This window comes from Pongo abelii, chromosome 10, assembly GCF_028885655.2.
Source record: "Pongo abelii isolate AG06213 chromosome 10, NHGRI_mPonAbe1-v2.0_pri, whole genome shotgun sequence".
Lineage (NCBI taxonomy): Eukaryota > Metazoa > Chordata > Mammalia > Primates > Hominidae > Pongo > Pongo abelii.
In genome coordinates this window covers 124,835,466-124,847,840 of record NC_071995.2, presented here as the reverse complement: position 1 = coordinate 124,847,840, position 12,375 = coordinate 124,835,466, and the positions used below count along the sequence as shown (strand labels likewise).

General features: G+C 41.2%; 1 long non-coding RNA gene across 2 annotated transcripts in view; it reads left to right on the top strand.

Moving 5' to 3' along the window:
- The window catches only part of LOC103892156 (uncharacterized), a 53,664-nt gene that overhangs the window by 27,544 nt on the left and 13,745 nt on the right, over positions 1 to 12,375 (top strand). For both annotated transcript variants that reach the window (XR_008512206.1, XR_008512205.1), the window contains exon 4: positions 11,918 to 12,047. This is a non-coding gene — a long non-coding RNA (uncharacterized LOC103892156). The remainder of the gene's footprint in view (positions 1 to 11,917; positions 12,048 to 12,375) is intronic.

Genomic DNA, 12,375 nt, shown 5'->3' with positions numbered 1-12,375 from the left:
AGATGCTTAAGGGTTTAGAGACAGCATGTAATGACTGTGGGCTGTGTGGTCACGGAGTTGAAGCATTGAGTTGAACTCTAAATATCAAAGTGGGTCAGGTCAGCAAAAGCTTCTGCAGAAGCAAAACATTGCAAATAAACTGTGACGACAGATTTCTGCAAGGTTTAAAAATCCCTTCAGGCTGGGTGCGGTGGCTCACACCTGTAATTCCAGCACTTTGGGAGGCCGAGGCAGGTGGATCATGAGGTCAGAAGTTCAAGAGCAGCCTAGCCATGATGGTGAAACCTCGCCTCTACTAAAAATACAAAAACTAGCTAGGCATGGTGAGGGGCACCTGTAATCCCAGCTACTCAGGAGGCTGAGGCAGAGAATTGCTTGAATCCAGGAGGTGGAGGTTGCAGTGAGCCGAGATCGCACCACTGCCCTCCAGCCTGGGTGACTGAACGAGACTCTGTCTCAAAAAAAAAAAAAAAAACCTTCAAACGTAGATTTTTTTTTTTTTTTTCATAAAATCTGTAAGGGGGCTGGGTGCAGTAACTCATGCCTAAAATCCCTGCGACTCTGGGGGCTGAGACTGGAGGATCCCTTAAGCCCAGGAGTTCAAGATTAGCCTGGGCAACACAGTGAGACACCTTCTTTTAAGAAAATAACTAAAAGTAGAAAACAATCTGTAAATATTTTAGTTTATTTCTTTGAAAAGGACATTTTTCAAACATGATCACAAGACCATATCTTGTCTAAAATGATAAAAAAATTTATATTATCACAGGCTTAATAAGCACTTGTTTTTGCAAATATGTGAACCTATTTTAAATCTCTTCTATATATGTGGGATTTTATATTTTATATTTATAAATCATTGTATCAGCCTTTCATTTCACTTTGCTTCCTTTAAACCCAGCAAATTCCATATTTAGAACCACCTTCACTAAACTGTCCACAGCTCCTTCTGATTGGGCTTGGTTTCCTGCAAGATGTAAGCTAAATTGCTCAACAGACAGAAGAAGACGTAGTTTGTCCTAAAAGCAGAGTTTAGTTACCATCCTGGTGGAAAATTAAAGCATTGACTGACATAAGTAAAATCTGCTTTTACTATGTTATAAATAAAGTTTTTGGCTACTATAACGAAGGTCAGAATTGCAACTGCACAGAGGACAATAGTAAGCACCAGGATTATCTTAATCTATAGAATTTTCAGGGCAATGTTGGACAACTCCAGACGCCATCAGGCATTTTTAATGTAGAAGTGCGGATGTCACGTGCTTGCTCTACAAAAGCTCCAATTCTGTCCTGGCACCATAGCGCCTGTGCTTGGAAAGTCTTAGCAGAATCCTGACTGGACACAGTGGCTTCAATCCTTCATTGATATGAGTCGGGGGCACAGGGGAGCAGCTTCCTTCCTGCCATGAGAGGTGGTTGGAAAAGAGCTATAAACCGAAACATCTCCAAAGACCATCCTTATTCTTCAGCCTATTTGGAATCAGAATTTAGAATCTGTTGCTTCCAAACCTGCCTTCTATGGTCTTGTTGCCATGCGGCCACTTAGTAAACACTCGCACATGCTGGCCACCCACGTCCATCTCTGTTTCTGAAACAAGCCAAGCCCGTTCCTGCCTGCGGGCTGTGCCCTGGAGTGTCCTGTGCCTGGAGCTCCTCCTCCTGTTCTGGCTGTTTTGGATCTTTCCTCCTTACAGAACAGCACCCCACGCCTTAACCTAGAGGAGCCTTCCCTGTCCTCATTGTCTCAGGCAGCTCCGTCACTTCCATTCTAGTCTCCCTCCATCAAGCCACCTTGTTTAGTACCTTTATAGCATTTTATCACAACTTGAAGTGGTATGTTTATTAGTTGCCTTGTGCGTTGTCTAACCCCTCCATTGTATGTGGCTATCCTGAAGGCAGGAATTTGATTGTCATGGTCACCATGGTGCCACCAGGGACCACATCAGTGTCTGGCATGAGGGAGGTGCTCATGGACAAATGGTACATGAACGAGTGAGTGAAGACCCTGCACTGGGGTCAAGGCAGATTGATATAGTTTGGCTGTGTCCCCACTCAAATCTTATCTTGAATTGTAGCTCCCATAATTCCTACATGTTGTGGGAGGGACCTAGTGGGAGATAATTGAATTATGGGGACACCCTCTCCCATACTGTTCTTGTGGTAGTGAATAAATCTCATGAGATCTGATGATTTTACAAGAGGAAACCCCTTTCATTTGGCTCTCATTCTCTTTGCCTGCCACCATGTAAGACGTGCCTTGGTTCTTTCCTCACCTTCCACAGTGATTGTGAGGCCTCCCCAGCCATGTGGAACTGTGAGTCCATTAAACCTCTTTCTTTATGAATTACCTAGTCTTGGGTATGTCTTTAACAGCAGTGTGAAAACAGACTAATGCAGCAGACCTACCTTCATCTGATCCCCCAGTACAACCCACACCATGGGGAAGTTCCAGAAAATTTGTCTTCAAGGAGTCAGGTCTTTGGCTTAAAATCAGTGAGAACATGGGGAAACCTTTTCTCTTTGATTTCCAACCAAGGACATGTTAAAATAGCAGCAGTTTTAACATAAAAGTAGGGTGGGCTTTGAATATTAACGTGACCCAAGAGCCGAGCTATGTGAAAAGGGCACCAAGCAGTGTCCTATTCTTGCCAGCACTGATGACATCTGCCACATCAAAATGCAGGGATTGTGACAATCTCAGTATGTTCGAAGTAGCAACTTGCTGCATTTGAATTCTCTCTCTGGTCTCACACACGTAATATTCAGGAATATCTGTGTTCATAAGGGGAGCATGATTTGTGTCTTCTGGAATCCTCCTTCATGTCTGTTCCAACTCTGTGGTGTCTTTCTGAACAATTGTCCTCAGTCCTTCAAAGACTCAACTCTGCCAAACTCCTAAATAATGTCCTTCTGGAAATGGCACTTATTCCCATCATGATGACAGAAAAAAATAAAGCAGAAAAACAAGATCCACATGGCAATAAGGCCTTCATCAAAAATGTGTGATGCCCTTTGATTGAGTTTCATAATGATGTTTGAATTAAAAATGCTTGAGCATCACACATGTCATCAATGAAGTACATTTCTTGGAGAGGCTGTGTTGGAAATAGATGCTCGTTATGGATCTCAAAATGTTTTATTTTGTTGGAATCGGAGCTGGGGTCACGTGAAAATCACCACAGGCTTCCTCACATTATCACATAGGCCCACAAGTGTGCTGGTAGCATCAATTTCCCTGTAGGTCCATACAGATAAGTTCTCTCCACTCCAAGTGTGTGGAGATGGGTCCGCACAATCCACTTCCCCGTTTTGTGGAGGCAGGTGTGCTCAGGCACTAAGCTCTGGGGTCCAGCATCCTGTGTCCTGGCAGAGCTGGCCCTAGAGCCTGGAGACCAGAAGTGGCCCATGCCACTTGGGCAGGAGACCTGTCTGCTGGTCTCCATCTCACTATCCTGATGATGTTAGTTTTCTAGTACCAGGCAAGCCATCCTCTTCTTCCTCAGCTTCCTCTCCACCTGATGCTCTGAAGACTGGTTCAGCATGGTGTGCAGCCACCTCACCCAGCACCTGCCTCAGGTGCAAATGACCACAGGACCCTGAGTTGGGGTGTGAGTGACCACAGGACTCTAAGCTCTAGGAAACCAAAGGGCTCTATGGTTAGGGTAGTCACCTACTTAAAATTAGGAGAGAGCCGCCTTTACACAAGATGAACCTGCACTTGATGTTCCAGACCTGGAGGGCTGGGCTATCGAGGGCTTGACTCACGTGTGAAGGGCCAGGCTGCCTCACTCAGGCTGAACCTCCAAGCAGTGCACAGACATTAAAATGCTAATTAATAAGCTTGGCACCCATCATGAGATTCATCTCCACAAGGGCCATGTTCCATGGAAGGTGTGGTGTGCCCCGCCTCAGTGAGCACAAATCAAAGCATCTGTGAGCACTATATCTGTGCCCTCATAGTCACGCCTCTTGGAAGTTTCTCTCTGCTTTCTGAATTGCAGTGGGATCTTTGCTCTTAGTGCTAAAGTTCGTGGGCCTTGCTCGGTGTCATCCATGGACGTAAATCAGACACATCTGCAGCCACAGCAGGATGACACCCTGCTCTGGGAATATCTCACCACAGTTTATATTAAGTCAGACCAAGGGGAGATGCTGGACATATACTTACAACAGCCAGAGATAGAAATGTGTATGTGTGTGTGTGTTTGTGTGTGTGTGTGTTTGTGTGTGTGTGTGTGTCTGGTAGGAAATGGGAGAAAGGAAAACGGGATTATTGAATATCATCTAGTCCAGGCATGGTGGCTTATGCCTGTAATCCCAACACTGGGAGGCTGTGGCAGGAGAAACACTTGAGCCCAGGAGTTCAAGACCAGCCTGAGCAATATGGATAAACCCAATCTCTACCAAAAATAAATAAATAAAAAGCAATAATTAGCCAGGTGTGGTGGCATGTGGCTACAATCCCAGCTACTCAGGAGGCTGAAGTGGGAGAATCACCTGAGCCCAGGAGGCAGAAATTGTAGTGAGCTGAGAAAACACCACTGCACTGTAGCCCAGGCAACAGAGCAAGACCCTGTCTCAAAAACAAAAGAAAGGAAAAAAGAATCATTTTGGAATTATTAAATATCATTATTGCAGGGAGAATAACCTAGTTACATCTAGATGCATCTTAAATACACTATGTCCAAAAGTTTAAAATTATTCTTAGGGCACAAATGTAGACGTTTTATCCCACTGAGTTTGAGAGTCAGACACTGCTATAGGACTTATTATCTTCATTTTGGAGGTAGGAAACTGAGGCACACAGGGGCTGAGATCCTGCCAGGATCCCCAAGCTGATAAGCGAGCTGGAATTCAGATCCTGGCAGTTTGACTGTAGAGTCTGAGCCCTTGTTCACTATTTGACTCAAGATTTTTGCCTGGAATCTAGTTCTCAGGGGACCGTAATAAACCATGTTTCCTCTGAACCTCATTTTGCTCCTGCATAAAATGGGATCACACTATTAATACTTAACTTGTGAGCATCATTGAGATAGAACATGGTAAGGAAGGTTACAAGATGTAACATCCTGGGCACTACAGGTTACTCATTGATTCATGTCAGGCGGAGGGATACATCTTCCTGTCCTGACCACAACTGGCCAGTCTTGTGCTTTCTGTCCTCTTCTCTGTGGACCCAGATCAAATTTCTCACTTGGAGAAGCTGCGTCCTCACTATTCACTCCTCACCAGGTGCATGCCAATACCTTCATTCACTGTTTCTGCCACCTGCAATATCCCCTCGGAGAACCCGTAAGTACCCCATTCTCAAAGGGGCCAATCAACTCCACCACATCCATAAAACCAGCTGGCTCCAAACTACAATGGCAGACACAGTCTACTCTACATGATCTAACCCTTATGTCCTGGCCACATCTTCTATGTGCTATGTCTTGTCTTCCCAGCCAAACTGCAAGCTTCCTAGAAGGTAACTAGTAAGTTTTTTAAAACTTACATCCCCTAGTATATAACACACCCAACATAGAGCTGGGTACACCGTGAGTGCCGTCTACTCTAGGCAGGCTATTGATCAGCCTGGCTATATCACTCAAAGATGTCCCAGCCAACTGGACTGAAATTACTTGTCATACAACCCAATGCTGGTATACATAGAGCTTTACGTTTTGCTTGGTAACTGTTATCGATTCACCCTGCCCTTATTTTCAATTTCTTAAATGTGTACCCAAGACTAAATCTGTCTTCCTTAACATAAGGACTGTAGGAATAATCCACCAGGTTGAGTTTGGGGTTAGACAAAGTCATATGTACCCCTGTGGGCTCCTTAAATTTTGCTAACTGGCAAGAGGCTGCACTGAAAACTATATCTCTCCATGCGTTAAATCCAGGATTTAACTTCAGGGTATTTATATTCAGTATGAAGAGGCACATAGGTGAGAGAGGGAATATAATATAGTTTTGGGGTTTTTTTTTTTTTTTTTTGAGACTGAGTCTTGCTCTGTCACCCAGGCTGGAGTGCAATAGAGTGATCTTGGTTCACTGCGTCCTCTGCCTCCTGCATTCCAGTGATTCTCCTGCCTCAGCATCCCAAGTAGCTGGGATTACAGGTGTGCGCTACCACCCTGGCTAATTTTTGCATTTTTAGTAGAGACAGGGTTTCATCATGTTAGCCAAGCTGGACTTGAACTCCTGACCTCAGGTGATCCACCCACCTCGGCCTCCCAGTGTGCTGGGATTACAGGCATAAGCCACCACACCCAGCCTGCGTATAATATAGTTTTAATGAAATGAAAAATAGTTGAGGAAAAAAATAAGTACACAGAAACAACAGATATTGTATTCCAGCATCACATCGCAGCCCATCTCCTGAAACCGTGGTGCGTGCAGTTCAGATTCTCCAGCAAGACATTCAGTTGTTAGTGTAGGGATATATTTTGCCATCAGAATTCTTTTTCTTTGCTTCCGCAACACTTATATTCCAATTTTCACCAACAGAAGTAAGTAATCTTCCCATCAGCACTGCTGCAGTGGCAGAGTAATAGCTGTCCCACACATTGATTCCTCTTTCTTCCTCGCTATTCATGTTCTCAGAAGACTCGTGAGAAACAGGGCTCACATTTTTCCTTGACAGTGCTGTGTGGAATAAACAACAATTCCAGGGAAAAAACAAGAGAAATTAGTAAAGCCCAAATCTTCAAAAAATAATTACTTAATAGATCTGAGGAACAGTTTGTAATGATGAAATTTGGAGGAGACAAGAGTTTTTAATTAAAAATGATGTTTATCACAAACTTCTTATTTATCTCCTGGAAACTGAAAAAATCATCCATCCTAGAAAAGGAGTTTTGTTAAATTTTGAGGTCTTTTTTTCTTTACTACCAAACAAGAAAAGACTCACCAACTGTATAGTTGTGTTAACAGCAACTTTATTTGTAATAGCCACAAAATGAGAATTAGCTCAGATGTCTTTCACCAGGTGAATGACTCAACTAGCAGTAGTACACTCACACAATGGAAGACCACTCCATAGTTAAAAATAAATGGAATATTGATATACATAACAACTCGAGCAAATCTCCAGGGAATTATATTGAAAAAAATAATTTTATGGAAAGATACTCTAATACCAAAAAGCCAGATTTGTGATTCTATATATACAATGTTATTTAAAGGGGAAAATTGTTTAGGAAAGGAGTAGCTGCCAGAGATTAGGGAATGGTGGGCTATAATGGAAGGTAGCTGGGAGATGGGTTTAGTTAGAAAAGGGCAACAAAGGGATGCTTGTGGTGTTGAAACTGTTCAGTACCTTGACTTGGCAGGGGATATAGGAACCTACACAGGTAAGAAAACCGTATACAACTTAGTACACACATAAAAATGAGGGTACATATAACTGGTGAAATCAAAATAAGATCTGGGGCTGGGCATAGTGGCTCATGCTTGTAATCCCAGCATTTTGGGAGGCTGAGGCAGGAAGATCACTGTAGGCTAGGAGTTCACGACCAGCCTGGGCAACATACTGAGACCCCCACCCTCCCATCTGTATGAAAAATAAGAAAAGTAGCTAAGCAGGTGGCACACACCTGTTGTCCCAGCTACTCAAGAAGCTGAGGGGTGGAAGGATCTCTCAAGTGCAGGAGGTCAAGGCTACAGTGAGCTATGATCACACCACTGCCCTCCACCCTGGGCAACAGAGCAAGACTCTGTCACACACACACACAAAAATCTATGGATTATACTTATGCACTTATGTCAATATCCTGGTTATGGTATTATGATATAGTTTTACAAATGTTACCATTGTGGACATTTGGCAAAGGGGATCAAGGGATCTGTGTGCATTATTTCTTGCAACTGCCTGTGAGTTATCTCAAAAAAATTTTAACCACTCCCCAAAACAAAAAATAACCCCACATCTAACCACGAGAAAAACGACACCCAAATAGAAGGGCATTTTATAAAATGTCTGACTCGTTTTCTCAAAACTGTCAAGATCATCAAAAAAGTTGAATAGTGGATACAATTCACTACAAAGTATGAGAAACTGTCCCAGCTAAGAAAAGTTTAAGGAGACGTGATGACTGAATACAACGTGGTCTCTTGGATCCCAGGACGGAAAAAGCACAATGGGTGAAAACTAAGGACATCTGAATAAATATGGACTTTAGTTAATAATAATATATCAATATTTGTTCATGCATTGTGACAAATGTACCATGGACATGGACTATTTTTAACTATAGGGAAAAATTGGGTATGGGGTATATAAGAAGTCTCTATATTGTCTTGACAACTATTCTGTAAATTCAAAACTATCATCAAATACATAAATAATTGAATAAATGTTGGTAGTTCATTTAATAGTTAATTATTAAATAAAACACTGTTGTCCATCCAAGGGTCATGTCAAAAGGCAGGGGCCAGTTTTGTCCCAACAATACAGAGAATTCCTTTCCCAGCTCCCATGAAAGGCATCTGCAGCCGTGGCAGGCTTTGAAATCTCCTCCGTGGAACTGACACTTTGCTTCTATCACATAAGAGCACCATCTGCAGTGCTGTGCAGGAAAGCCACCAACCAGAACTCTGGATCTGTGTTCCAGGACCGGCAACATAAGCGCCTTCAAGATGGCCCATGAGAAGTGGCTAAGGCATTCTCGGTGTGAGCTATTATTTATTTACTAATGAAAAACTATAAGCTAAAACATTTACTCTAAGCACGAAGGCAGCGTGATACATTTAGCTAACAATGTCCTCAATATACAGCCCTCTGGCATTGCAGTGACATTTTCTAGGGATGGAAATTATATTTTGCTTTCATACCTACGTGATTCAGGACCTGAAAAGTGGGGAAAGCAAAACAGTAATAGAACAAATAAGAAGGTGGTTACAGCCTGGCTGTCTTTAGTATTAACTAGGTCGGACTTGAAAGTGGTAGGGCATAATTCTAAATTTCCCCAAGCTCAAGACCTGAACCTGTCAGGACTACAGTAAATGTGTGTCCTTGGAGAATACAGGTGACTACATTTAGATGGACTATGGAAACCTTTTGAAATTTACTGGGAAAACAGACTGAAATGAGATTCGTTTTTCAAGTCCTGCTTTCTTTTGTGATATATTTGCCTGTGTAGTCCCCAATAAAATAAGAGAGGATTGTTTTAACACACTATGAATTTTCTTTGGGAGTCTATCAGCAAATAGCAAATATAAAAATGCATTAATAAAGGTATATCTGTAAGTACCAACTGCATGTAATGCCCTTTAATATATTGGCCATTAAAACTTTATTTGTTCATATTTTTCATAACATTTTCTCAGAGGGAGGGCTAGTCTGCCAACAACTATTTCATCGTGGTCAGAAACAATAGCCTCATGTTTGTTATTTCTGTCTCTGCAAGTAAAGGAGTCAGACTCTTGTAAAAATGAATTGATTGCAGGTATTTTACCTTCTTTGCCTTTCTGTCTCCACTTCTAGGCCAAATATATTGAATCAATTTAGTTCAAGAATTATCTGGGCTTATGCCAGGGACTGAAGTTCAAAGAATATATAACAGGACAATACCTAGCTCTTGCTTTGAGAGAATTTTTTTTCTAGCTTGAAGCAAAGACTAACCTGAAATAATTATATTTGACTTAGCACCTTCTTTTACTGAGTGCAAAACATATGCCAAAACAATAAGTACTATATCTATCCTATGAAATATACAGTATGCAATTAGCCTTAATATTATAACGAAATATTATTCAAATTTGGCACTTTACAAATTCTCTGTATTTAATCTGGTCAGGTGTGGTCCTAAAATACTGACAAGAATACTAGCAATAAAGAAAAATATAGATTACTCGGTAAACTGGTAATTTTATTATTACCAGTTTACCGAGTAATCTATATTTACTAAACTGGAAACTATATTATTTTCATTCCTCTAAATTAGGTGTTAGAGCACATTGTCATATTGGACTTGGACTTGCATGAAGATTTACCAGGGAATCCTTTGGAATGTGATAAATGTAATAGAAGAAAATAATTTTTTATTTACAGCCTCTATTGTTTGACACTTTATTTATTCCTGGCTTTGACTCCCAGAATTACCTGGAAAGTTAATTGCCTGTTGTTTCTAAATATGAATGCCTTCGTTACTTGGGTTTCCTTTTACTCTGGATCCCCTTTGAGTCTCACATGGTGGCATACAATTTTGATGAAATTGTTGTGGATGTGATTTCCAGTGAAGCAGAATTTATCCAGAACAGAATGCTGACCTTAACATCAGCAGGAAAACCTTTTGGATAGCTGCAAGTTCAGGAATGCCAAAATATCCAGGAATAGGAAAACATCAGCTTCTTTGGGAAAAAAGTGACAATGAGTGTCTGAGAGCCATGGTTTAAAAGCTTGAGCTTGCATCTAGAAAGCCACACCCAGCCAAAGAAACGTCCGCGTATTTCTGAAAAGTGCTATTTTTTAAATGTGATCTATCCTTTCTGTCAGAGACAAAAATAAAATTAAAAAGGAAAATGTGATCTATCCATATTTCTAATTAATTTTAGTTTCACAAATAAGTAAAAAATAAGATTTAACTTAATTCTTTGAACATAGAAAATACAGTCACTCTATTTTACTTTTCTTATTTGCCAACTGCAATAACTGTCCATTCTAGGTTGGTTTGATTGATTGATTCATTGATTGGTCTCCTCATGACCTACTTTGCACGGTTAATAATATCAAACATTGAAATTTTACCTTGCTGACTGCAGGACATTTTTTTATTCTTAGAAATGTTCTTGAGTTTTGTTCTGGGATTCATCGAAGTTAATGGGAAGCAGTTTGAGCCTCTTTGGTTCTGCTTTTAAGAATTGTTTGGCTGAACAGGACTAGTACTCAGTTTAGAGTTGATTATTCCTACTGAAAAAGAAAGACCTTTCTAAGTACTTTCACCAATGCCCCACTGATCTTGAAGATTTCTAATATGGCTAATGATACAGGACCACACCTGTAATCCCAGCATTTTGAGAGGCTGAGGTGGGATGATAGCTTGAGCCCAGGAGATCAATACCAGCCAGGTCAACATAGCAAGACCCCATCTCTACAAAAAATTAAAAAAAAATAGCCAGGCATGGTGGCTTGCACTTGTAGTCTCAGCTACTCGGGAGGCTGAGGCAGGAAGATTACTTGAGCAGTGGAGGTCGAGGCTGCAGTGAGCTATGATCACATCATTGCACTCCAGCTTGGGTGATAGAGCGAGACCCTGTCTCTAAATATATATGTGTATTTACATAGGCAGTATCCCCAGCACTATGTGTGTCCCAGGCCCTGGGACTCTAATTCTTTCTGGTAGTTCTTGTCCAGGCCTCAGGTAGTTTTCTCACACACATCTGTTAATCAGTACTGAGCTGAGATACTCAACACATCTTTGCATCTCTATCTCTGCACAGCTCTATTCTGCCTGGTCCTTTGTCCTCCAGGCTGTAGCTGCCTTGGTCTTTCTTAGCTGTTAGCTCCATCTCTCAAGATAGGGAACCTGCCAGGCCCCACCTCAGCCCCGCCCTGCACCACAGTCCAGAAACCCAAGGCAGGAAACTGAATCACTCACTTCATTTGTTCCTCATCTTTCTGTCCTTTGTTGATTTATTGCGGGTATATTACAAGTTATTTTTTCATTTATTTTTCTCTGTTTTTTGTTGTTGTTGTTTTAGGCTGGAGGCTAAATCTTGTCCCTGCAACTCCATTTTTGCTAAGAGCAAAATGTTCACCCCAGACTTTTTTTCAAGAAGTCTCTTCATTTGTTTAGGCAGAGATTTTACTACCAAAAAACATTAAATGAAACTCTTCTACTGAGGACCAGTTTAAAAGATGCACTTATTTGAAACTCAAAGATATGGAATTTTCAACAACCAAGATTGAAATATGCTTTTTGATTCATTATAGATTTCACCAAACTGGCAAGGATTATCAACAAGCAGCACCCTTTAGTGGCCTGTATTCTTGATCAGAATTGCCAATGAACTGTTTGCTAAACAGTCTATTCTAATGGATAACATCTCCCTATGGAAGTAAGGTAGGCTTCAAAATGCAAGCAGAGTATCGCTGATCTAAATCCCAAAATAGCAATAATTGTAAGAATTAACATGATCAATAATGTATATAAATATGAGCCAATCACCAATGCTAAGTGCTTTTAAAGTATAATATTACCTAATTTAAGCATTGCAGCAGCATTAAGAAGTGGATCTTATCATTATTCCCACCTATAGATGACAAAACTGGGGTTTAAAAAGATTAGGTGAACTGTCTATGGTTACTCAGGTATCAAGTTCTAGAGGTGAGTTTTCAATTCAGCTTTTTCTGACTGCAGAGTCCATGTGAGGCCTTTCTCCTCCATTCTG